The 26274-nt window shown below is 33.1% G+C and overlaps 1 long non-coding RNA gene and 1 other non-coding gene across 2 annotated transcripts; one reads left to right on the top strand and one right to left on the bottom strand.

Moving 5' to 3' along the window:
* Window positions 1-13072: 13072 nt before the first annotated feature.
* LOC107820593 (uncharacterized) lies at window positions 13073-14377 on the bottom strand. Its single transcript, XR_001655955.2, has 2 exons — window positions 14255-14377; window positions 13073-13430 (listed from the first exon to the last, which is right to left on the bottom strand). It is a non-coding gene; the product is annotated as an uncharacterized LOC107820593 (long non-coding RNA).
* Window positions 14378-15394: 1017 nt separating this feature from the next.
* TRNAW-CCA (transfer RNA tryptophan (anticodon CCA)) lies at window positions 15395-15466 on the top strand. Its single transcript has one exon. It is a non-coding gene; the product is annotated as a tRNA-Trp (tRNA).
* Window positions 15467-26274: the final 10808 nt, after the last annotated feature.

Here is a 26274-nt window from a genome sequence, read left to right as displayed (position 1 = left end):
GAGATTTGGAGAAATAAGTGTTCAATAAGCTTTATGTGATAAAAGACAAGGGAAAAAAAATTATATTTATACCGATAAGCAACCGCCAAAGGTAAAAGTGCGGAGGTGGAAAGACCATAATTATGATAACTGACACTTTGTTAATAGTGGAACTGTAAAAACCTTAAAAAGGCTGCAAAAACTGCAGAGCCAATGGAAAATTGACACGTGCATGAAATATTAAATGGAAGTGACAATTGAAGCGTCAATTTTGTCATAGCATTAATGGTGACAAAAATTCTCGTTTTAATGAAATCCACTTCCCAAATATTCAATTGATGAATAAATGGAAAGTGGGGGAACTATCTATATTGGGAAAAATTGCATTTATATATGTAAGTGACATATTGAGACATGTGGACTGGTCAAATAGTCAAAGAATTATAATTAGTCAAGAGGCACGGGCAGTAGTAGAAACGAGCAAAGGCAAAGGAAGAGGCACGGGAGGACATTTGAAGGATTCAGTGCCCGTACCTATTTAAATCATTTATCAAAAGGAACAGATCTGACCATAATAAAGCGCGTAGATACGGAATTCGACAGACATTAAATATTGGATACGTTAAAGAATTTGTATTGATTACAATGATTGTGTAACGTAACATTCAATGTCTTTAATTATTCATAATAGCCTCATTATGATTTGGAGGAAACGCATATCTTCAAGATACCTATAAAAGGGAGGTATCTAGTCACTTGCAAGGACAAGAAACAATTGGAATATACTTTGATTCACTTGTTTTTCTCCTGATTACACTTTGGTTATGTTGCGACCAAAACACTCACGCAAGTGCACGCGATCGACAAGTAATATAGTAGTAAGTAAAGTATCGTTCCCACGAGGAATTGTGATCAACTTATCGACTGATGTAGACTCAAACAATTATCAATTCAAGCTAAATTATCACAAAATATATAAAGAACCAATTTACAATTTACCTAGTAATTAAACAATAATTCAATACAAAATTACTACACCAATTTCACAATATTTTTATAACAATTTGGATAAATATATTCCCGGGTCATGGACTTGCTAGAAATTATGCTACTATTTTAGCTTAACATTGATTTATTGAATTATCCGGGTTATTGAATATAAGGTTAATAATATTCATAAGAATCTTTCGAGTTCTTATGCATCTATTCAGGTTAAACTAATACCTATATGTCTATGGTATTAATATTAGCAAGAATGCATTTACAACTCCTATTTTTCAACCAAGAAAGGCAATTAAGTATAGTTCTATCTTAATTGCGAATATTTCACTCGATGCCCAGGATCCGGATCTTGCTCTATTTGATTCTATATGCAACCAAGAATTTCCTTTGTCAAGTTTAATTCAAGATTAGTAAATAATATTTCACTGTTAGTTACGCAGTAAAATAATTAGAAGCAGAATCAAATAAATAACCCATAACAATAAATTCAAGATCTTCAATCTAAGCTTCAAATAACATAATTATCTAACATCCATGACCCAAGAATACTAGAGTATTTAGCTACTCATAATTATACAAAAATCAACAATAAAAATTTTAAACATAATATAAACAAACAAATAGAAGAAAGTTTAGAAGAACTCTTTGAATCCTTGCTCCAAGATGTTGTTCTTCTTCTCCTTTTTTAGCTCCAAGATGAGCTCCTCCTTCTTCTATGGCTTTTTTTCCCATGGATGAATAGTATTTTTGCACTTACTCCCCTCAAAATCTAATCTATCCTCTCAATAATGGAGCTTTACTTTATGTAAGTTGAGTGGGATTAAGAAGGAATTCCAATTTTACCCCTAAATAAAGTCTCTCTTGGTCGGTAGTGCGTGAACTATTGCGCGAACTACAGAGTTCGCGCACTACTTCGCACAGTATTCTGCCTCTTCTCCTTATACGCGCGAACTACTACGCGAACTTTGTAGTTCGTGCGATAGTTAGCGCGCCTCTGAAGCTTGATTTTGTCTATTTTTGTCCGTCTCGTCCTTGCGCACACTCGACTCCTAGGGGTTGTTCTTGCTCATAAATCATTCCAATATCCTCTTGAAAGCATCATTTAGGCTTCTCATCCTGCAAGGTATACATATTTTGAGTAGAGCCTGTTTTTCCATCAATTAACCATAATATGACATCGGAATATAATCAAGCAGAAGCATAAACAATAGCTAAATCACCTAGATTTCGCCTATTATCAACACCCCACACTTAATTCATTGCTAGTCCTCGAGCAATCAACTAGAGAATTCTTTACTTAACCCTTTCCCTTAATTCCTTACACCTAGAACAATGTACATGTATTACGTTTAGCAGTGAACAATCCTAGCCTCAAAGTCGACTCTCAAGTGCCATGCAATATTTACACTTCCTCAAAGTACTCTATATAGAAGTCAAGACTTGCTTTTCCGTCACGAATCATATGCCCTCACAATTATATCAAAAAAAACTGAGTTCAATCCATCACATTCAATTCATATGCCCACATATATCAAGGAAATCACTCAATCTCACAAAAGAGGTCACATGCATGCAATTGGTACCATAAGCTTGCCCTTAATGTAAATCTCTACTAATGTAGGCTAGCTCGATCCAAAATCAATTAGGACTTTTTCATAGTTGTAATGTGGGCTAAGGGACGGGTAGGATGTATTTAGGAATAGTGACTCAACCCCTAAGCACTTTAACACATCACACGAGCAATTTTTCATCGCAAATTCTTCAACCCACTTCTCATTCATACACAATATCATCCCACAAATACGCCCTTCTTCTTTAAGCACTCTATTAATTCGTTCTCACTAGCTAGAGCGTGACACAATGTAATCATCTCTTTTTTTTCAGTTTATTTTTCTTGTCACTCAATTTTTGCTAGTGGTGTATTCGTTTACAACATAAGTGCACCTTTCATCCTTTTATTGATTCCACTCAAAAGTCACCCCACACTTATTTCCTTCTTACTTCTTTTAACTCTCCTCTCATAATTAATGTGCTTTAAGAGGTAAAAGGATCAAGACAATGTCAATTAAGAACAAAAGGGTATATACTTGTAATGCGGGTGCCAAACAAAAGTCTAAAGGCTTAAAAGGGTTAACTAGGGACAAATTTTATTTGTTATAAGCAATTAAGCTCAAAAAAGGTCAAAGAAAGCCTAACATCATTTTTCAAACCAAGCATCACCTCAAATTTCGCTTCAACTCACATACCGGGCAAGTTCTAGACACAAGTACAATACATGGACTACACAAATACTCACCACACATGGCATATGACTCATTCCAGATCAGCTCATCAAGACACTCCATTACGAGCATTCAATTCAGTACAAACATACAAATTAAGGCACTTTCAGTGAGATTCAACAATTAGGACTAAGCGTTACACTCTAGGGTCTAATGTGTTCAGGTGTGTCAACGCTATGAGTTCTCTTCTATAGCTTGCATCCCTTTATTTAATATACAAATCAAAAAAATGAAAACAGAAATTAAAAACTACATATGCATATATATATATATATATATATATATATATATATATATTTAAAACTACATATGCCCGGTTCAAGATAAACCCTTGAAAAAGAACCGCGGCTTAAAGAAAAACCAAGGGGGAATTATTATACTACCTAAAAATACAAAAAATAAAAACAAATTTTTTTTGTTGTTTTCTATGGGCTCAGTCCCTCAAGAACTCCTATCTAAAAGAATCCGTCATCGGGCCGCGCCAATATAACTACTAAAAAAATATGTTTAAGAACAATTACTCCAACAATACTAAATCACCAAAACATTTAAAAACAAAAGTGAAATAATCACGCAATCCCAAAACATTATATATTGTACCACACCACCAAAACATTCCAACAATCCAAAACAATTGAAACAACCTAAAAATCCATAATAATTACTACCATCCTCTACCCCACACTTAAAGCGAGACATGTCCCCATGTCTTTCATTATAAACAAGAGATGAAGCAGAGATACTTCCCCGAGGAGTCACTCTTGATCGGACACGGTTTCAGGATTCACGTTGCACGCACGCCCCAAAGCTCGCAGCCAACCCATGAACTTCTTTTCCGACTTGACTTGTCGGTCAGCTATTGCGTCCACACGAGTGTTCAAATCATGCATGGAAATGCGTATATCAGCCACCTCTTATTCCAATGTGGTGGACCGGGATACTCTGGCACTTCTTGAAGAGGATACTGCGCGTGATAGTGCTACAGCTAATCTTCTGGGTGCTTGAGCCAGTGCTTCTCCCTCCACCTCCATTTTCTCTTCTTCCTCCGAAGCGTCCGAACCACTTTCATTCTCTCTACCTATCTCTGCTGTTGAGGCTGCCTCCGTGGTGTTCGGGCCAGGTCGGATCTTGTGGCTTTTTCTTACCAGTCCGTCCACATAAATGTTTTCAGGCACCTGCACATTCCTGCAAAGCCTAGTCACCAAAGAAGGGAAAAAGAAACCATACTGGCATTGGGGGCATGTGATGAACATCTCGTCATGGATCACTTTGACCATATCGAAGGGAAGGCCCTTGATGAAACACCAAATCAACGCAGCCAGGGGTTCATTCACCTCTGTAGTATTTGTGGAGGGGATAAGACGACTGTTGATCACGTACAGCCAACACTTCGCCTCTTGAGTTAAGACGGTTGAATGGAACTTCTCTCCAGATTCTAGCCATTCTACCGTTTTCCCTGGTTCACAAATTTCATCAAAGAAGCGCTCCCACTTGGCATCGGTTGGATGGCGCCCATATTCATAAAAGTTCGAGTTCTCAGGCAGAGGGCTGTGCAGTTGATAAGCTGCGTGTATCGCCTCAATAGAGGCATCTACCTTCTTCTGGCGCACTGTGACCACCTGGTGGACATGCTCGGGTAGACTGGCATAGAATTCTCGTACCACCATTTCATTAGCCTCCCCTGGCTCGTCAATGAAAGCTTTCAAACCCTGCTCCATTAACTCATTGAACATGTGGGGGCATCGTTCCTTGACCTTTTGGTTATTGATGCCCCTTTCCGGAATTGCCTTCTTAGTCGCCTTCTCTGTAAATCGGTTATAAGCCCCAAGGGAGACAAATTTGCTGCTATCATAGGATCGTGCTGAAGCTGCCCTTTGGCGGCTTGATGATGGACCCATGGCTTGGCGCTTTTTCATTGGTGCCATAATACCTGCAAAACGTGGACATATTAGCTTAGCCCAACAAAAGTAGTGTGACTTGCTGCGGGTACTCAGACTTCACACGCAAAATTGGACACAACTACATAATCATGCTCATTGAGGCCTTTCCACAAACACCTTGTGGGCAGTAGGCTCTAACAGTTTTTTTCTAAGGGTCTTGCAACAAAGGCTTCCCATAAAAGTTCATTCATAACCCAATTTCAAGTCCTACGCACCCCACACTTACAACAAACTAACCCCACAATATATTTTACCAAGTTTGAAACCCAAATCACAAAATACAACTATATTAATGGCTTAAAATTCAAGAAGAAACTTAAAATCTGAAAATAGCAAGAGAAAAACATAAAACTAAAGAAAACTAAAACTAGGGTTCATACCTTGTTAGAATTCGTGAGGTGGGGTGAAGCTGCTAATGATTTTAGGGAAGGAGCCCTAATGATTTTGAGATATGAGATGAGTGCTTGAAGTTATGAAAGTTAGGGGGTTTTGTTGGTTTGGAAGAGATGATTGTGTTTTGGGGGTATTGGGTTTGGTTTAATGAAAGGGGAAGGGGTATGAACTATTTATCTTACTAAAATAAAAGAAAAACAAAAACAAAACAGAAAATAACACGCCTGAAAAGTTCCAGGCTGATAGGCTCGTCCAGGCGCGCGAACTATAGTGCGTTTCAATTAAACCAGGCAGAATGGTGCGCGAAGTATTGCGCGAACTATATAATTCGCGCGATAGTTCACGAAGAAAGTTTTATTTTATTTTATTTTTTTACCTTAGCATCTGCCCTTGTTCACCTGCATTTATTAGTACATAAAAAAAATTATATATTCACAAATACCACAATCGTTGGGTTGCCTCCCAACCAGCGCCTTATTTTACGTCGCGGCACGATGCCATATTGCATTATACATCAGTTAAATCTACTGAGGTTTTGTGACGTTGAATGTCACCACCCCAATAGTGTTTAATTCGTTGACCATTTACCAAGAACGTGCTTGTTGAATTAATATCTCGCAATTCAACTGTTCCATGAGGAGTTACACTTACTACAACAAAAGGGCCTGCCCAACGGGACTTAAGATTTCCAGGAAAAAGCTTTAGCCTTGAGTTGAACAAGAGAACTTCTTGACCCGGCTCAAACTCACGATGTTGGATGTGTTTGTCGTGCCACTTCTTGGTCTTTTCTTTATATAACTTGGCATTTTCATAAGCATGCAACCGAAACTCATCAAGTTCATTGAGTTGTAGCAGTCTTTTTTCTCCAGCTAAGTCCATATTCATATTTAGCTTTTTGATTACCCAATAAGCTTTATGTTCTATCTCAACAGGCAAATGACATGCTTTTCCATAAACCAACCTGTATGGAGAAGTACCTATTGGAGTCTTGTATGCAGTTCGGTAAGCCCACAATGCATCTTCTAACTTACCGGACCAATCTTTCCTATTTGCGCTCACAGATTTCTCCAAAATTTGTTTTACCTCCCTGTTTGACACTTCAACTTGACCACTCGTTTGAGGGTGATATGCAGTAGCAACCTTGTGTCTTACACCATATTTTTCTAGAACATTTTTCAACAATTTGTTGTAAAAGTGTGTTCCTCCATCATTTATCAACACCCTTGGAGTTCCAAAACGTGTGAAAATGTGTTTTTTCACAAAACTTACCACTACCTTCACATCATTAGTAGGAAGAGCAATGGCCTCAGCCCACTTAGACACATAATCCACTGCAACCAAAATATATCTTTGCCCATTAGAATATGGAAATGGTCCCATGAAATCTATTCCCCAGACATCAAAGAGTTCTACTGCCAAAATATTTTGTAAAGGTATCTCGTGCTTCTTCGTGATCGTTCCGGTTCTTTGGCACCTGTCACAATTTTTAATAAAAGCATGTGCATCTTTAAACAATTTTGGCCAGTAAAAACCTGATTGCAAAACCTTTTGTGCAGTTCTGGCTCCACCATGATGACCTCCATAAAGAGAAGAATGACAGTCATGCAATATTGCATTCATCTCCTCCTCAGGGACACACTCTTACCAATTGATCTGCGCATTGCTTGTATAGAAAAGGCTCGTCCCACATGTAGAATCTCATATCATGTAAGAACCTTCTTCTATGGTCAGCTGTGAATTCTGGTGGAGTCACCCCAGTTGCAATGAAATTCACATAATCAGCATACCACGGGGTTTCATCCGAAGTGATGGCCAGCAAATGTTCGTCAGGGGATGTTTCTTTGATTGATTCTCCTTCAGTGACATGGCCTCTATTTTCCAGCCTGGATAAATGATCTGCAACCTGATTCTCTGTTCCCTTTCGATCTCGAATCTCCAAATCAAATTCCTGCAACAGAAGAACCCATCGAATTAACCTTGGCTTGGCATCTTTCTTTGCAAATAAATACCTTATAGCTGAGTGATCTGTGTAAACTATGACTTTTGTCCCCGCTAGATAGGATCTAAACTTATCAAATGCCCATACTACTGCGAGCAACTCTTTTTCAGTAACAGTGTAATTCATTTGAGATGCATTAAGAGTTCTACTCGCATAGTGAATGGAACAAAATATTTTCTCTTTCCGCTGCCCCAAAACAGCTCCAATGGCTATATCACTTGCATCACACATCAATTCAAATGGAAGTTTCCAATCTGGAGAAATGATAATCGGTGCAGTAACTAATCTTCGTTTCAGCTCATCAAATGCTTTCAGACAAGCATCATCAAACTTGAAAGATGTATCTTTCTCAAGAAGCCTGCACAAAGGAGATGAGATTTTTGAAAAATCCTTGATGAAACGACGGTAAAAACCCACATGGCCTAAGAAACTGCGAATGCCTCTAACTGATGTTGGTGGAGGTAATTTTTCAATTGCTTCCACCTTTGCTTTATCCACCTGCAATCCATTCTTGGACACTTTATGCCCTAAGACTATGCCTTCACGTACCATGAAATGGCATTTTTCCCAATTTAGTACCAAATTTGTTTCTTTACACCTAGAAAGGACCTTATCAAGATTAATTAAACATTAATCAAAAGAACATCCAAATACAGAAAAATTATCCATAAATACTTCCACAAATCTTTCAACCATATCAGTGAAAATAGCCATCATACACCTTTGAAAAGTCGCAGGTGCATTGCAAAGACCAAATGGCATTCTTTTAAATGCATATGTCCCATAGGGGCATGTAAATGTGGTCTTTTCTTGGTCTTCTGGGGCTATAACAATTTGATTATATCCCGAGTAGCCATCCAAAAAACAGTAGTATTCCTGCCCGGCTAATCTATCAAGCATTTGGTCAATAAAGGGAAGGGGAAAATGGTCTTTTCGGGTGGCATTATTCAATTTTCTATAATCTATGCAAATCCTCCACCCAGTAACAGTTCTAATGGGAATCAAATCATTATTTTCATTTGTCACTACGGTCATTTCTCCTTTCTTTGGAACACATTGGACTGGACTTACCCATTTGCTATCAGATATTGGAAATACAATACCTGCATCAAGCCATTTAATCACTTCTTTTCTTACCACCTCTTTCATGTTCGGATTTAGGCGGCGTTGTTGTTCTATTCTTGGCTTGTGCCCTTCCTCCATGAGAATTTTATGCATGCAAAAAGCTGGACTAATACCTCTTATGTCGGACATTGTCCACCCAATTGCTCTTTTATGCTCACGTAGTACTCTTAACAATTTCTCCTCCTGCAATTCAGACAAGTCAGCAAAAATAATAACAAGTAACGTTTCAGAACTACCCAAATAAGCTTAATGAAGGTGAGAAGGTAAAGGCTTTAATTCCAATTTGGGAGCTTCTTCAACTGATGGCTTCAGAGGAGGACCATCTGGCATGTTCAAAAGGATTAAAACCTTTTATATATTCACATGTTGCATTCAAAGTATGTTTCATCTCCTCAACCTCATCATTAATCTCCAAACTTTCAAACAACACAATTGCTTTTTCTAAAGAATCCTGCAAAATATACACTTGAGGTAATAAGTTGTTCATCAATCTCCATGACGGATATCATGGACAATTCTTCATACTGCCGAGGAAGTTGAATTGCTTTATATACATTAAAAACAACTTCCTCGCTGTCAACTCTCATGATCATTTTTCCTTCTCTTACTTTAATTATAGCATCACCTGTAGCCAAGAGAGATCTTCCCAATATAATAGGAACGTTTTCATCGGCCTGAAAATCCAAGATAATGAAATCAGCCGGGAAAATAAATTTCCCAATTTTCAGTAGCACATCCTCTATCACCCCTTCCGGGTAAGCTATGGACATGTCTGCTAGTTGCAACATCGCCGTGGTGGGTTTTGGAGCTCCCAAACCCAATTGTTTGTACAAAGACAATGGCATCAAATTTATGCTTGCTCCCAAATCACAAAGTGCGTGGCCTACATCAACATTGCCTATTCTCACAGGGATAGTAAAGCTGCCAGGGTCCTTAAGCTTTTGAGGAAGCTTATTTTGGACCCTTGAAGTGCACTCTTCAGTAAGTGCAACTGTTTCAAATTCAGTCAGTCTCCTCTTGTTAGCCACAATGTCTTTTATGTATTTGCCATATTTTGGAATATCACGAATCACATCTACCAACGGAATATTCAATTGAATCTGACTCAACATAGAGAGAAATTTGTTGAACATGCGATCGTCATTCTTTTTCTGCAATCTTTGTGGAAAAGGTGGTGGTGGCCTTGGAACATTCACAGGTGCTGAAATAGTATCATCTTTCCTTACTTCCGGTGTTGCTTTGGGAATCAATTCACCCTCAGGTACAGGCTTCTCTTTTCTCTTCTTTGGAACTTCTTCTAATTCCCTTCCAGTTCTAAGTGTAATTGCACTAACTTGCGGATTTTTCTCTGTATCACTTGGAAGAGCACCTGCAGGCCTAGTATTTTGATTTGCAGCTAGTTGTCCCAATTGTCTTTCAAAATTTCTAAAGTCCGTTCTGATTTGTTGGTTGTCTTGCAACAATTTCTTCAACAAATCATTTCTATTTTCTTCTACCTGCTGAGGTGGTCTTTGTGGTTGATTAAAATTTCCTTGGGGTCTATATTGATTCTGATTGGGTTGATTCCCACCCCAATAGAAATTAGGATGATTCCTCCAATTTGGGTTGTAAGTGTTCCCATATTGGGCTTGTTGATTCATCGGACCTCTGTTTTGTTGTCCAACATAGTAAATAGATTCAGGATTCGTTGGGCACATGTCACTTGCATGATTATCGCCACACATTTCACAACAAATCGACATTTGTTGAACCTGCTGCATTGGTTGTGATGGTCCCATTGTCATTCTGGTCATTTGATTTGCCAATTTTGCTAAATCTGCTCTCATGGCGGAAATGTCATCTAGTTCAAGTAACCCTGCTTTCTGTTTTATTGCTCTCCTTGGTTCTCCTTCACCTTGCCAATTATGATCATTAGCAGTAAAGTTATTTAGCAGAAGTTGTATTTCACTGTATGGTTTTGCCATGCAACTACCTCCACAAGCTGAATCAAGATTCATTTTGGAAGTTTCGTCTAATCCATCAACAAAAGTATGGCCCAATACTTCATCAGTTTGACAATGATGAGGACAATCCCGAAGTAGTTTCTTGTATCTTTTCCAAGCTTGGCGAAGAGTTTCACCATCCCGTTGTTGAAACCCAAGAATCTGACTTCGCAAAAACTTTGTCTTTTTTGTGGGGAAAACTTGATTAGGAATTTCTTTGCTAAATCATCCCAATTGTGGATTGAATTAGCTGGCTCATTTTGCAACCATTCCCTAGCATCCCCCAATAATGAAAAGGGAAATAAGGTCAGCCTGGCATAATCCTTGGAAACATTTGGATAATTGTAAGTATCCGTTATTTCAAAAAAAAATTGAATGTGCCTTTGTGGGTCTTCATGGGATAGACCAACATATTGCCCAGTGGACTGTATCAGCTGCACCATGTACTGTTTAAGTTCAAAGTGATCGGTGATTTCAGGCTTCACAATGGCCTGAGTCATATTAGCAAGGTTTGGCCTTGCTGGTTCTATCACCGCACGTTCTTGATTACCTGCCATCACTGTTGGTTGTGGTTGAACTTGAATGTCCAACTCTCTTTCTGTTTTGTTTCTAGCTTCCCACTCCTTCCTTGTTCTATGAATTGTTCGTTCAATTTCAGGATCAAAAGGGAAGAGGTTGTTTGTGTTTCTACTCCTCCGCATTCAAGAGAAGAGCCTGCACAACACAAACAAAGTAGATGGAAAATTTAGGTTTTTATTAATAGCTAATAAAATCTTAAAACAGTCAAGTAGCTAATTTCAATTCACCGGTAGCGACGCCAAAAACGTGTTGCGACCAAAACACTCACGCAAGTGCACGCGATCGACAAGTAATATAGTAGTAAGTAGAGTATCGTTCTCACGAGGAATTGTGATCAACTTATCGACTGATGTAGACTCAAACAATTATCAATTCAAGCTAAATTATTACAAAATATATAAAGAACCAATTTACAATTTACCTAGTAATTAAACAATAATTCAATACAAAATTACTACACCAATTTCACAATATTTTTATAACAATTTAGATAAATATATTCCCGGGTCATGGACTTGCTAGAAATTATGCTACTATTTTAGCTTAAGATTGATTTATTGAATTATCGGGGTTATTGATTATAAGGTTAATAATATTCATAAGAATTTTTCGAGTTCTTATGCATCTATTCAAGTTAAACTAATACCTATATGTCTATGCTATTAATATTAGCAAGAATGCATTTACAACTCATATTTTTCAACCAAGCAAGGCAATTAAGTATAGTTCTATCTTAATTGCGAATCTTTCACCCGATGCCCAAGATCCGGATCTTGCTCTATTTGATTCTATATGCAACCAAAAATTTTCTTTGTCAAGTTTAATTCAAGATTCATAAATAATATTTCACTGTTAGCTACGCAGTAAAATAATTAGAAGCAGAATCAAATAAATAACTCATAACAATAAATTCAAGATCTTCAATCTAAGCTTCAAATAACATAATTATCTAACATCTATGACCCAAGAATACTAAAGTTTTTAGCTACTCATAATTATACAAAAATCAACAATAAAAGTTTTAAACATAATATAAACAAACAAATAGAAGAAAGTTTAGAAGAACTCTTTGAATCCTTGCTCCAAGATGTTGTTCTTCTTCTCCTTTTTTAGCTCCAAGATGAGCTCCTCCTTCTTCTATGGCTTTTTTTTCCCAAGGATGAATAGTATTTTTGCACTTGCTCCCCTCAAAATCTGATCTATCCTCTCAATAATGGAGCTTTACTTTATGTAAGTTGAGTGGGATTAAGAAGGAATTCCAATTTTACCCCTAAATAAAGTCTCTCTGGGTCGGTAGTGCGCGAACTATTACGCGAACTACAGAGTTCGCGCACTACTTCGCGCAGTATTCTGCCTCTGCTCCTTATACACGCGAACTACTACGCGAACTTTGTAGTTCGCGCGATAGTTAGCGCGCCTCTGAAGCTTGATTTTTTCTATTTTTGTCCGTCTCGTCCTTGCGCACACTCGACTCCTAGGGGTTGTTCTTGCTCATAAATCATCCCAATATCCTCTTGAAAGCATCATTTAGGCTTCTCATCCTGCAAGGTATACATATTTTGAGTAGAGCCTGTTTTTCCATCAATTAACCATAATATGACATCGGAATATAATCAAGCAGAAGCATAAACAATAGCTAAATCACCTAGATTTCGCCTATTATCAGGTTACTCCAAATTACTCTCTTCTACATATTCTTTTGATTATGAGTAACCCGCGTTCTTTTAAATTTTAGCTTTGACTGAAATTCTATTTTTTGATTAAACAACTTTACCAATTACACCAAAACTCTCATCCTGAAAAACACGAACTGCATTATCATCACAATTGTACTTTCACCAATCATATTTGATAAAAATCAAAGCACAAATAAAAAAGGACGAGGGTGATCAAGAACAAACACGCACGAAGAAATCAAAAATGCAATTAACCAATTACATCTGGTTAATTACTTCAAATGTACAACACTTAAACTTTGAAATTTCCAATTAGGCTCATATTATTTCAGTTCAACCAGTCGTTGGAGGAGGTCGTTTGCCCGGAGGTTCTGGCTTTTTTGCTCTTACAACTACGTGCGTCAACCCCTCGCCTTGAGCATTTGCTGCTTCATCTTTCTCCACTAGTCCTTGATCTTTAGCAATTTCTAATCCTGAAAAAAATGAAAACATATGCACACCCGAATCAACAATAACAATATACCCAGTATGATCTCATAAGTAGGGTCCGAGGAGGGTGGGACGTACATAGACCTTACCCTTATCTTATGTGAGATAGTTATCTTATGTGAGATAGAGAGGCTGTTTCCAATAGACCCTCAGCATATACATACCCAAATCAAGGGGCAGCCCGGTGCACTAAGCTCCCACTATGTGGGGTCCGGAGAAGGACCGGACTAAGGGTCTATTGTACGCAGTCTTATCCTGCATTTCTAAAATATGTTATTTCCACGGCTCGAACCCGTGACATCCTGGTCACATGGCACCAACTTTATCAGTTACGCCAAACAATGACAGATCCAGAATTTATAGATTATGAGTGTTCAACTATACTTAATTTGAAATTACTATTTAGACTGGATGCTTAGTTAATATATTTGTATAAATTATTAAATTTTTTTTATATAAGTAGTAGTGTTGTTTTCAAAAACAATGAGTGCTTAAGCACCCATATGATATAATGTGGATCTGCCATTGACGCCAAGGCTCCCCTTCGTATACATACCCAAATCATTTTGCGAAAAATGAAAAAAGAGAAAAATATCTTAATAATGAAATCAACATGACGACTAATTAAGGGTTATAGTTTAGTGGTATCAGTACAAGATATTTCGTACTATAGGTAAGGACGATTTCCACTGCCCTGGTTCCCCAAACTCTTATGTAATATGATATGAAAATGTTTAAAAATAAGAAACGGCACTAAAAAAATTGGTGAAACATTATGTCGATAAGATAGTTTTCAACTCTTAATTACCTTTAGCAGGTTCTTCACTTGGAGTGATGGATTTAGACAGATCTTGAATCTCGTTTCTCTTATCTTCAGCCATCTTTCTAATTTTTCTAGGTATTTCTTCCACAAGGCTCGAGTTGTATGTATAGAAGATTAATCATTGATGGTCAATTAATTGCTTTATCTAAATAGAGTTGACAATTAGAGACGGAGCTAGCCTATTAAGTGCGGGTTTGGCCGAACTCAATCACTTTTACTTAAACACTGTATTTATATTAGGAAATTCATTGAATATATTTAAATATTTAACTGTGAAGCCAGTAACTAAGACGAAATATGGGTTCTAAGGCATATTAACAACCCATAAATTTTAAATTATGCCTCCGGCTCCGTTGACAACCGTTAGGTTTCCTAAGGCATTATTTTAGACTTGAGATTGGCGTGCTATTATATTATATAAGGTTCATATTAATTATTACATCTGTATTTTCAATTTGCCAGTTGGACTATACGAAGGGACATGCCCTTCTCTTTAAAAATCTTTCAAATAATAATTGAAGTGCTCTTTTAACTACAACAACAATATCAACAACAAATTCAATTTGATCCCAATATGTGGGGTCTGGGGAGGATAATTTGTACGCAGACCTTACCTTACCTAATGCACGTAGAGAGGCTATTTCCAATAGACCCTCGGCTCAGGAAACTGGTGCTTTTAACTGTGTCCAATAATAATTGAAGTGCTCTTTTAACTGTGTGCTTGAAACTTAATAAGAATTGTGCATTCATGTTAAATTCCAGTCCGTGCTTTCAAGTTCATTTAAGGTTACTGCTGTGGTTTTTGTTCATCAGCAAACAAAACTAAAGATATTAAGATAGTACTCCCACCGTCTAAATTTATGGGGTGATGTTTAACTGGCAATGAATTTCAATTCATAAAAGAAAAAAAAAATTGACACTTATGGTCTAAAAAAGTAAAAAAATATATTTAAATCATTTCATTAAGAAAAAAGTAAGATGTTTAGAGCTAATTTATTTCTGAATATAACATTAATGTAAGTATAGGCTAAAGGAAAAGTGTTTCCCGGAAGGAGCAGAAAAAAGTTGCAGTACATATATTGGGAAAAGCATTAATAATAAAACTTCGGACATTTAATATCACCCGGATCCGTGGCGCAATGGTAGCGCGTCTGACTCCAGATCAGAAGGTTGCGTGTTCGATTCACGTCGGGTTCAAAACTCCCGATCCATCCGGTTCCCTTTTTATTTATTTCGTTCTCACTCCCCACCACTACCCATAAGCTTTAAGGCACGGCGTAACCCATGAGTATTTAATTTTTAATATTTCAGAAAATAATATAATTATCGAAAATATTTTTAAATAGGTAAATTGCATAAAAATTGATATATATATATATATATATATATATAAAGTTTTATACATAGAGGAATTAAAAGGATGACTAATCTGGAATTTGAATTTTGAACTTGCTGTTATGGAGGAGAATAAAGTTTCTTTTTGTATTCGCAAAAAAAAAACTGACTGTTCGTTATTTTTTGGAGATAGTAGTAGACCAGCGGACAAGATAAAGAATTGAAAAAGACCATAAATTAAGGCTTCTAGCAATAAAAAAAAGGTCCTGACGTTTAAATTTAATGTTTCAGTTCCTTTTTAAAACTTACTAGTCTTAGAGTACGCGCGTGTATCCTGAATTATGAGTAAAGACCTTTTGAAAACCACATAAATATTATTAAAAATATTGTAAATTAAAAATTATAATTTTTTACAATATTATAAGTTCCTAAAAATAATGAATGTTGATTCTATTTAACTAATTCTATAAAAAAAAAAAAGTCCTCATATGTATTATAGTAATTCTTATACATGGATTGTTGTTGGTTTAGAAGTCCAAGCAAAGTAGGCATAGTGTGTTAACTTGTATTAACATTGCTCATAATAATATTTCAGTTCGTATATAATCTTTAATCTCTTTTTATAGGAAACAACGCAAATGATAAGTTGGAACGTGGTTTTCAAATAAGCTTTTTCAACTTAACTTCAAATACTATTTTTTCAAATATCACCAATTATATTCAACATCAATTTCCAAATTAAGAATATACTTTAGTTTTATCTATTATCATCATAAAATAATAGTATTTATATGTTATTTTAAAGAAATAGTACATAATTGAGAGATAACAGGTTCTGTCAATGTTACAATGATATATGTTTATCCATAAATAATTGTTTTTGAGTTATAACATTCTTAATTTAGAAGATAAATTCACATTAAAACAATTTTACAGGGAAGTAAGGATGATTCTTTTCTTACATGGAATTAAATGAACTTGACACTTTCCAAAAACGAATTAAATTGTGTTCAAGATAAAAATATAATACTTACAATTAAAGTCGTAAATTAAAAGGGGTAAAGACTTAGATTAAATGCCTAATCCAAACAACTTGTACAAAATTTATACATTCAGTCAAAATGAAAGCATCAAATCCAATGCATGAAATAAAAACTTATATGTTAACAAACGACTTTTGAAAAGCTGGTACAAAAGTTTTTAAAATAAAGAGCACTGCCATTCAATTAAGAACGCCAAAACAAAAATGTATTAATTGAACATGTGAATGCAAAATTTAACTATTAATACAGATATATTAATTCAATTCAACTACTAATACAAATACGTGAAGAAAAATTCAACTACTAATACAAAAGTATTTGGCTCAAAGAAAGAGAACATGAGAATCCTTAATTTGATGATCAAAATACGAAATTTTAGCTTCTTTCCTTGAAGTATTTAGGTATATAATTTGAAATAGAAACGAATTTATATGAGATAAAATTGCATGTAATTCAAATAGTATATATTAGAATAAAAGATTCCTAAACGAAAAGGCGTGCAAAGTGCTCGATGTTACCTATTATTTCAAATTTTTCTTAACTGAAAAGATCTTCCTAAACCTAAAGAGAATCTAATGTTCCTAATAAAACTTTTCTACTAGTTTTAATTGAAAGTGCAAGGAGAAATTTAATACTCCAGGAAACTTTCCTAGTACGAAAATTTCCTACTTTTAGTTGAAATTATTTGGAATTCCATAATTAAAGGAATTGAAAATTTTAAGTTTTATATATTAGGGAAATAATTAATGAGCTTAAATATTAGAAAAATAATGAAATAACTATTTTATCCAATGTGAACTCTAAAAAGGTAAAAAAATCGAACGACATTTCATTATGGGCCTTCGTGCTTTTAATATAAACGTGCGTTGCACGTTAATAATGACACATGATGGTTTAAATATTTATTTATATGAAGGAATAATAAATTTAATTAAAGAGAAATTTTTTATATATAATACTACAACAATCATTTAAATACCGAAAAATATTGTTACATAGCATAATAAGTGAATTCAAAATAAAAGGATATCATCAGAACTTACGTAAATGATCAATTTTAATCATATTAAGTAGATAATTATGTATTGTAGTTTAAAAGTATCTAATGCGATGGTATCTTATCGAATACTTCTTTATAGATAGTGTTTTTTTTATATGTTTCCTTCTAATACTTTGGTTACTCTGCCATAACCAAAACTCTTGTTGTCGATATTTATATATCTCTTGAAAGTGCAACATATAGTTATTTGTATAGGAAAATATATTGTGCAAAATATAGTTAAATATTTAGGATGATTGTCCTTGTGTTTTATTTATTATAACTATAAAATATAAATATATTGAAAATTATTTTCACACAAATTTAAAAGGATATTTTTTAGTTTCGGAAGACGGAAGTTGAATTCGGGGATAAATACATATTTAGAAGCATATTGACCAGTATCATAAGTTCTGCGTGTATGTTATTATTGTCAAAACTTCTATAAACCATGTGTGTACTATTACATAAGCTATTCAGCGTATCTAAGTTTTCAGTAGCATGACATACATATTTTTCTTCAAAATCAACATATATGCAATGGAAGATCAATTTTAACTTTGTCTATTATATATATGGTGACACTAATATACGTAAAAAATAATGAACTTGACAACAAACATGTACGGTAGAAGACCACTTGATATTACAATATTTAAGTATTCTTCTTAGTAGTTATTGTTGATATCGTCTTCTGTTGAGTCAAAACTGAAAAATATTTTATTTTTACCATAAAACATAGCAATCAACTTTTTATTTAGTTGATCAACATATTCATTTCTGCTAGCTAAGATAGCTCTTTAATTTCTATCATGTAATTTGCACAAATTGTGTTTTAATCTAATGATGAAAATATATATTTCCTTATTAAATGCACTATTATTACTATTGGGGTTGATAATCAAGTGTTCTAGAAGAATCAAATCATCTTTTAATGGATGCTCTTATTCGTTTCCAACACGAAGCAAGAAGTCACCGAATGTTGGATCTGTTCTTACTTTTATATTTCTTGTCATTTGAATATTTTTCATTTGAGGTCAAAAGTATAATTTTGGCAAGCTAGCTTTTACATTTTCTGCTTTGGTCAATTTTGGAACTACTAATCGTACTTGACAGAAATCACCTCCCAAACTATTACTTTTCCACCAAATGATTCATCAATATCCAATATATTTCTAAAACTCTAGGCGATTATTTCGATATTTTGACGCTTAGCCAAAAACGCTTCATCCCCTATTATCACGTTTGCTTTCCTTATAAATTTAGTACTATTGCTCTGATTTGATATATTTGTGACAGTTATTTCAGTTATTTGAAGAGGTATATCAAATCTAAAGTGAGTTGTACGATATCATAATAAAATCGTTGTTGGTACACCATTTTCTCTTATTGCTAACAATATCATGCATCTTGATTTGATATTTGCAAGTAATGCATGACATAGACATATTATTTTGATTCCATCGGAGGTATCTATAAAGGACAATCCCGCTATACCAGAGTTGATTTTTTATAATATAGTCTTGAAAATTTATTGTTGTTCAGGATTTAGCTTTGATTGTGCTTCCTTAAACACTTGTATGACCTTCTTAATATTATACTAATCTTTTTTACTTTGTGATCTATTTTTTTAAATCTCTAACACTCTTTTTATGCAATAAATTTATGTACCCTAAATTTTTTTTTTAAACTTGAAAAATAATTTTACTCATATGATGAATTTAAAAAATAATTTAATTGGATTCTCTTGCTAAATAATCAATGGAAAGATTTGATTATTTAGTTTTAACATAAAATATAATTTATTTTCTATTGATTTAGATTCTTAATATTTGTTCATCTTATTTTTGAATATTTAACCGTGATTATATTTATATCCATCATAAATTTTATTTTTAAAGAGTAAAAAGATCGATAATATTCCATTTTTAGATCTTTATGTTTGCAAAATCATTAGTGGTATTGACTCTTACCAACCTTTTTCTTTAGTTTCTCACACATTTATATTCTTAAAAATTTTCTTAGTTGTTCTTTAATAACTTGGTATATTTTTCTATATTACACGAAAAATTAATAATAAAACAATATTATTTGAGTAGAAAAGCAGTTCAAATATAATATTATAATATATTATCTTGAAATTATTTTCTCTATTTTAACGCTTTATGCAATCCGTTTAGCATTATTTTTTTTATTGAATATTATAGAGTGATAATGTATTACCAATATGGAGGATTCTTATGAAATTGATTTTATTAAAACTTCCTATATATTTTTAATAAGAATTCAATAGACAAGATTGTATTAATTTTAAAATATTAAATATTAAAAAAATGCATAAAAGTTATTGTAGTCCAAGAAAAAATAAGTTATTACACCTATGTCCTTTCTCTATGAGTTTTTCAATTTAATATTTTAGAGATATTTTGATCTATCAATATTATATCCGTGCTTTTATAATCATATATAGGCTTTCCTGTTTTTAATGGATTTGGACAATATAATACATTTTTAAATTAATTAATAATAGGAATTTTTTAAGAAGTATATCCTAAAAGTAATAGGATTACAAGGCTAATATATATTCCCAAAAATAATTATACTAATAGGATTCCTAAAGGTAATCATGTAGGATTCCTAACGTGTAGTATTATGTCCTAAAACTTATAGGATTACAAGGCTAATGTCTAGAATTCCAATTATGCCCTTTTATTATGAGTTATTATGCTTAATATTAAAAGGTTATTTTTATAATTCAACGTTTTATTCATGCTTGTATAATAATATAGATAGATATAGATATATATAGATAGATAGATATAGCACGTGTTAATTATCTGGATCTATTAATAACATAATTGTTTATATTAGAAACAAATTATGTATAATAACAGTTGACGTTCAAATAAATACAACATTCATTTAGATGAAAAAATGAGTGTTATTACATATGTAATAGGTGAGTTCAAAATAATAGGATAAGTTATGTACCTTCAAACATGTGAAATTAATTAGTTTAGTTTATAGCATATGTAATTATATTATGTTATATCTTACATGATGTCTGTATGGTTTCAAATTTGATCAATCACGACCAACGATGAGTACGACGAATGACGGGGTCTCCTTGAATCGATGTCCTGAGGGAGACGACCTTAAGGCAAACAAGAGACTGTACGACCCTTGTAACAGTGTAAGCCCATTAGGGGACATCAGGAATATTCCTTCGAATATTCCTTGTAATTTGCCTTTTACAGCTTAGGAGAGCTTTGCTCTTTGTATATATAGAGGACAATAACCTTGTAAAAAGGGGGATTTTTTCCAAGATTGGCTGCATTAGTATTTACGAATGAGAAATTTTCTAAAAGATTTTTATAAAAGTAGATCGTTAAAGAAATGTTGTGACCCGTCTTCTTTTATCTATCATTCTTTCTAGAGATTATTACATTCAGCTGAAATTTACCCTTTCATCTTTGATTAATTTGTTCAAAAAGGTTTCAATATCTTTTGAGTCAAACAATGTCTCTTAATAGACAATGCTCTTGATATCTTTCTGTTGCTTTGGTTGCTCCATCATACCAACAGGGCAGGATAGAAGTCAATCAAGATATTTGAAAATTCATTTAATATAGGATTTAAAAGAAAGACTTGAACCCATAATCAGGATTGAACAAAAAAATGTTTCACAACCTAAACATACATGTTAACAATATTTCTGATTTGATTAATGCAGTCCATAACTCTTAATACCAAAAAATTCAAAGGAGAAAAAGATAAATTTGTACAGGAAAATAGGCACAAAAAAAATAAAAGAAGAAAAGAAAAATAGCAAGAACTATAGTCGTTGATGGATTTTCTGTTGAGCAAATTTATGCTCATACGAAGAATTAAACATCATATAAAGAAAAAGAGAACTTTAACGTTTAATTGTTCTGTTTCTAAAATTCAAAGGGAAAAAAATGAAATGCAATAAAAAAAACTAGGTATTCCATAATAACCGAAAATTCTGGCTTGGTGCAAGGACGCCAACTGCCAATGTTATTGTTAAGTATAAGAAAAATTTAAATCATTTAATATTTATAATACTCCTTCCAATCTACTCTAATTGATTATTTGGTTGTTTTTACACATGGGAAGGAATTCATCTTTTAGCATTAATTAATAATAAAATTAACCATATTAACCTTAATTTTTTCATTGGAAGTATAACAAATACACCTAAGTTCTTTTACTCCAAGAGCAACTTTAGAAAAAAGAAGTTAAATCCTTCTTCATATTTAAAAAAGTTAAAATATTATGGATCCCAAAAAAAAAAAAAACCAAACAATCAATTAAAGTGGACCAGAGAAGTATAATCAACTAAAAGAGGTAATTGAATTCACCTTTTTTTCTTACAAAATATGAGCAATGTATGAGTTAGAGTGTTAAACCATTTCCTTTATAATCGTATATGAGACATCATATACAATAATCACAACAACAATCTTTTAATTTGTAATTGTTTATTATTATATAACTTCAAAAACAATCCTGAAGGTTAGAAAATTTACCTCAAAATCACAAGCAAATTGTTTATTGTTATATAACTTTAAATACAACCTAAGGTTAGAAAATTTACCTCAAAATCACAAGCAAGTTCATCTCACAGGATACTACCAAGAGTTTATGATAAGGAATATGAAATAGTGACTTCTTTTTATAATTTTGGTTTTAAAATTCTAGATAACCAAAAATTGCTTTGCATCCTGCGACAATTTTGGTAAAAGAATACTAAACCATAAGTGACATTAATTGCTCGGTGATTTTGATGAAAGAACCCTAAACTTATAGTGATATTAAAGTGGCTTTTTCACACTAAAAATTATTGTACAACCATAAATATATGAAATATAGAATATTCTTCAATTTTTATTCTCCTTATTCTTTCTAGAAATAACTTCCAGTTAATTGAATAACCCACTACAGTGGTAAATATAGCTAAACAAAATCAATGGCAAGTATGGTAAAAGAATACTAAAATTAAAGTGACATTTAATTGCCGGCCAGTTTTGGTAAGAAAATCCTAAGCCAAAAGTGACTTTAACAGCGGGTGGAAAATTAAAGTGACATTAATTGCCGGCCAGTTTGGTAAAGAAATCCTAAGCCAAAAATGACTTTAATTGCGGATGTTGAACCGATCTTTTTTTTTTACACTATAATTTAAATAATTTATATTTACAATTACAATATTATCCAATATAAAGTATACTTATTAAGGGTAAAAAAAGCGAACGATATTTCACTAAGAGTCTTCGTGCTTTTAATATAACTAGCCTTAGTGTACGAGCGTTGCGCGTGTACCCATCTCGATAAATAGTTCTTTTTTAAAACGAAATCATATATATATATATATATATATATATATATATATATATATATATATATATATATATATATATATATATATATATATATATATATATATATATATATATATATATATATATATATATATATATATATATATATATATATTAAAAAATGTGTTTGTGTCTGAGGTGTAATATAAAATTTTAAGCTTATAATTTTTACTAATATTGATTCTACATGGCTAACTCAATAAAAGAAGAAACTTTGTAACATAAAAGTCCTCAATCATTTTTCAATATGTTCAACTTAAACTTAATTGTTTTCCACGAGCAAAATGTCACATCGTTCTATTTCTCTGGTCAATAATTAGCATTATATGAATTATTTCTACTTTTATTTTTATCTTGAAGAGCTTTCTTTCTCTATCCATGCACACAGTCATACATGTAATGACTGTCAAGTATATAAATACCACGTGCAACAAGTCCTGCATAGTAATAACTAACTGACGAACTGCGCGTGTACCCCATCTCAATTAATAATTCTTTTTTAAAACGAAATCACATAATATTTTATATATATGAAAAGATGTGTTTGCGTTTGAAAAATATATTTGTGTTTGCGGTGTAGAATAAAATTTTAAGCTTATAATATTTATTAATATTGATTCTACATGGCTAACTCAATAAAAGAAGAAACTTTGTAACATAAAAGTCCTCAATCATCTTTCAATATATTCAACTTAAACTTAGTTTTTTCCCACGAGCAAAATGTCATATCGTTCTATTTTTCTAGTCAATAATTAGCATTATATGAATTATTTCTACTTTTATTGTTGTGTTGAAGAGCTTTCTTTCTCTATGAATCCCATTTAGTTTGTTACGTATCTTAACTAAGAGCATTCTTCGATATTTTTTTTATGCAAAACATGATACCTATTGTTAATCTAACTTTACTTAAGATGTCATCAAAATACAGTAGTATAAAAATAACTAAATAATATGAAGTTTAGTTTCTACCAATTTCCCTCAAAAAGTTACTATTTGTATATGTGTTTTGACCGACCGATGACTATTTGATTTTAACACTTCTCAAATGCAAATTATTTTTTTAATACCGCTAACCATTTGAATTCACAAAATTGAGTTAGCTTTTTCCAATGGTATTCAAATGATGCAAAGCAGATTTAATTTCTCCTGTAAATAACTCTTATATTACCTTTTGTTCACGAAAATTCATTGGAAATGCCTACTTATTTTTATTAAAGTTTATCATTAAAAAGTTTGATAGGCAGTGCCGATAGGAGTAAAACAAAGACATGAAAATCCCTGTTGAATCCTTGGCGATACTTTTGATACTTGCATACGTGAATTATAGAAGATAAGGGTAAAACTATTGCTAATATAAATTCTTTGTGCTCAAAGAAAGAGAAAGTAAAAACTAAAAAGATAATATTGAAAATTACTTTTATGTTATGAATCCAATAACCCAAACAACTTTTGCAAAATTAGTAAAGAAGTCAGTTTTAAAGTGATGATTATAAATAAAATATTGTAAACAAAAATTACAATTGACAACCTTTCAATTTGTAATTATGTTCAAGAATACACGAACGTTTATTATTATATAACTTCAAGAACGGAACTATTAGTTAGAAAGTTTACCTCAAATTACAAGCAAGTTGTCAATAATATCAATGGTTATTGATAAAGCATATAAAGTATGAAAATTATTTTGGTCCTAGAATTCTTGAACTATGCAAAATTTGTAAATAAGTCAGTTTTAAACTGATGATCGTACATAAGATATTGTAAACAAAAATCACATTTGACAATCTTTCAATATTGGTAATATATTATAATTAAGTAATAAATTCATGTAATAACATATTAACTAATTATATCTAAGTATTAAAAATCTATGTAAAAAACACATAACAAGAGTACAATAATTCTTTTGTTTTCCAGAAAACAATTCCTATTGTTAGTGTACACTACATAGCCATATCACAATTACTAATACATTAAGGAAACTGCTATAAAAAGGTGTTGCGTATTTCTTTTTCAAAATAATAAAAAGTCTTCGAGCTAATATAAAAGAAAGAAATATGTAACTCAATAGATGTACTTTTGTAACTCTAAATATAACTACACATTTTCGCATGATTAGGAATAGGAGACTCAAATTGAACTACACAGGATGGAAAAAACCAACTAATAGATAATTAGTATGTGTTAAACTTTATATATTTCTCGTTTATAGTTGTATTAAATTTTTAACGAATAAATTTATTAATAATCTAATTAATTTAGTCTAAAATAATTAAATTAGCTATAATAAAGTAAGAAAGAAAATGGACAAAAACTTGGGACAAGCATCACTACGTTCTCATCACTTGTTTTTAAAAATAAATTCTGCATTCTGAGGCCTTAAAAACCTCTTTCAGCTTCACCTCGATTTGTGTGCGCAGTCCGGGCGCGTAGCCGGAAAGCTAATATGTGAAAAATCTATGAAAATGTTAAAATTTTGACTTAAAATGCATTTAAGTTGACTTCGGTCAACATTTTAGGTAATCGGACCCGGTCCCTTAATTTGACGGTCCTCAAGGGTCCGTGGAAAAATATGGGACTTGGACGTATGCCCGGAATCGAATTCCGAGTTCCCAAGTCCGAAAAATAAATTTTTAAAAGAAATTGTTCTCTAAAAAATATAAAGGCTTTTGAAAGTGAAATGTTATGAAACCTATGGTATCGGACCCATATTATGGTTCCGAAGCCCGGTATAGGTTCAATATGATCTATATGTGTTGTCGGTAAAGTTTGATAAGATACGGGATCCATTTGACGTGATTCAGACCTTAAATGCAAATTTGATGTTTAAAGAAGTTTTGAGAAATTTCATTGATTTAGAGGTTTAATTCGTTGTTTAAGAGGTTATTTTGGCGATTTGATCGCACAGATAAGTTCATATGATGTTTTTGAGTTAGTACGTATGTTTGCTTTGGAGCCCCGAGGGCTCGGGTGAGTTTCGTAAGGTTTCAGAACTCATAAAAGTTGCAGGTTTTTCAGTTTTTAGTGTGCTGGTATTTTCTTCTTCTTGTTCGCAGGAGGACCCTCGCGAATGCGATGAGTTATTCATGCTGATGGAAATTTCCTTCTATGCGAAGACGAGACCCAAGAAGCGAGCGCGAAGCTTTGGAGGGTCTTCCCTTCGCGAACGCGGGCCTGGTATCGCGAACA

This window comes from Nicotiana tabacum, chromosome 16, assembly GCF_000715075.1.
Source record: "Nicotiana tabacum cultivar K326 chromosome 16, ASM71507v2, whole genome shotgun sequence".
NCBI classification, from domain to species: Eukaryota; Viridiplantae; Streptophyta; class Magnoliopsida; order Solanales; family Solanaceae; genus Nicotiana; species Nicotiana tabacum.
This window is presented reverse-complemented; position numbering and strand designations above follow the sequence as displayed.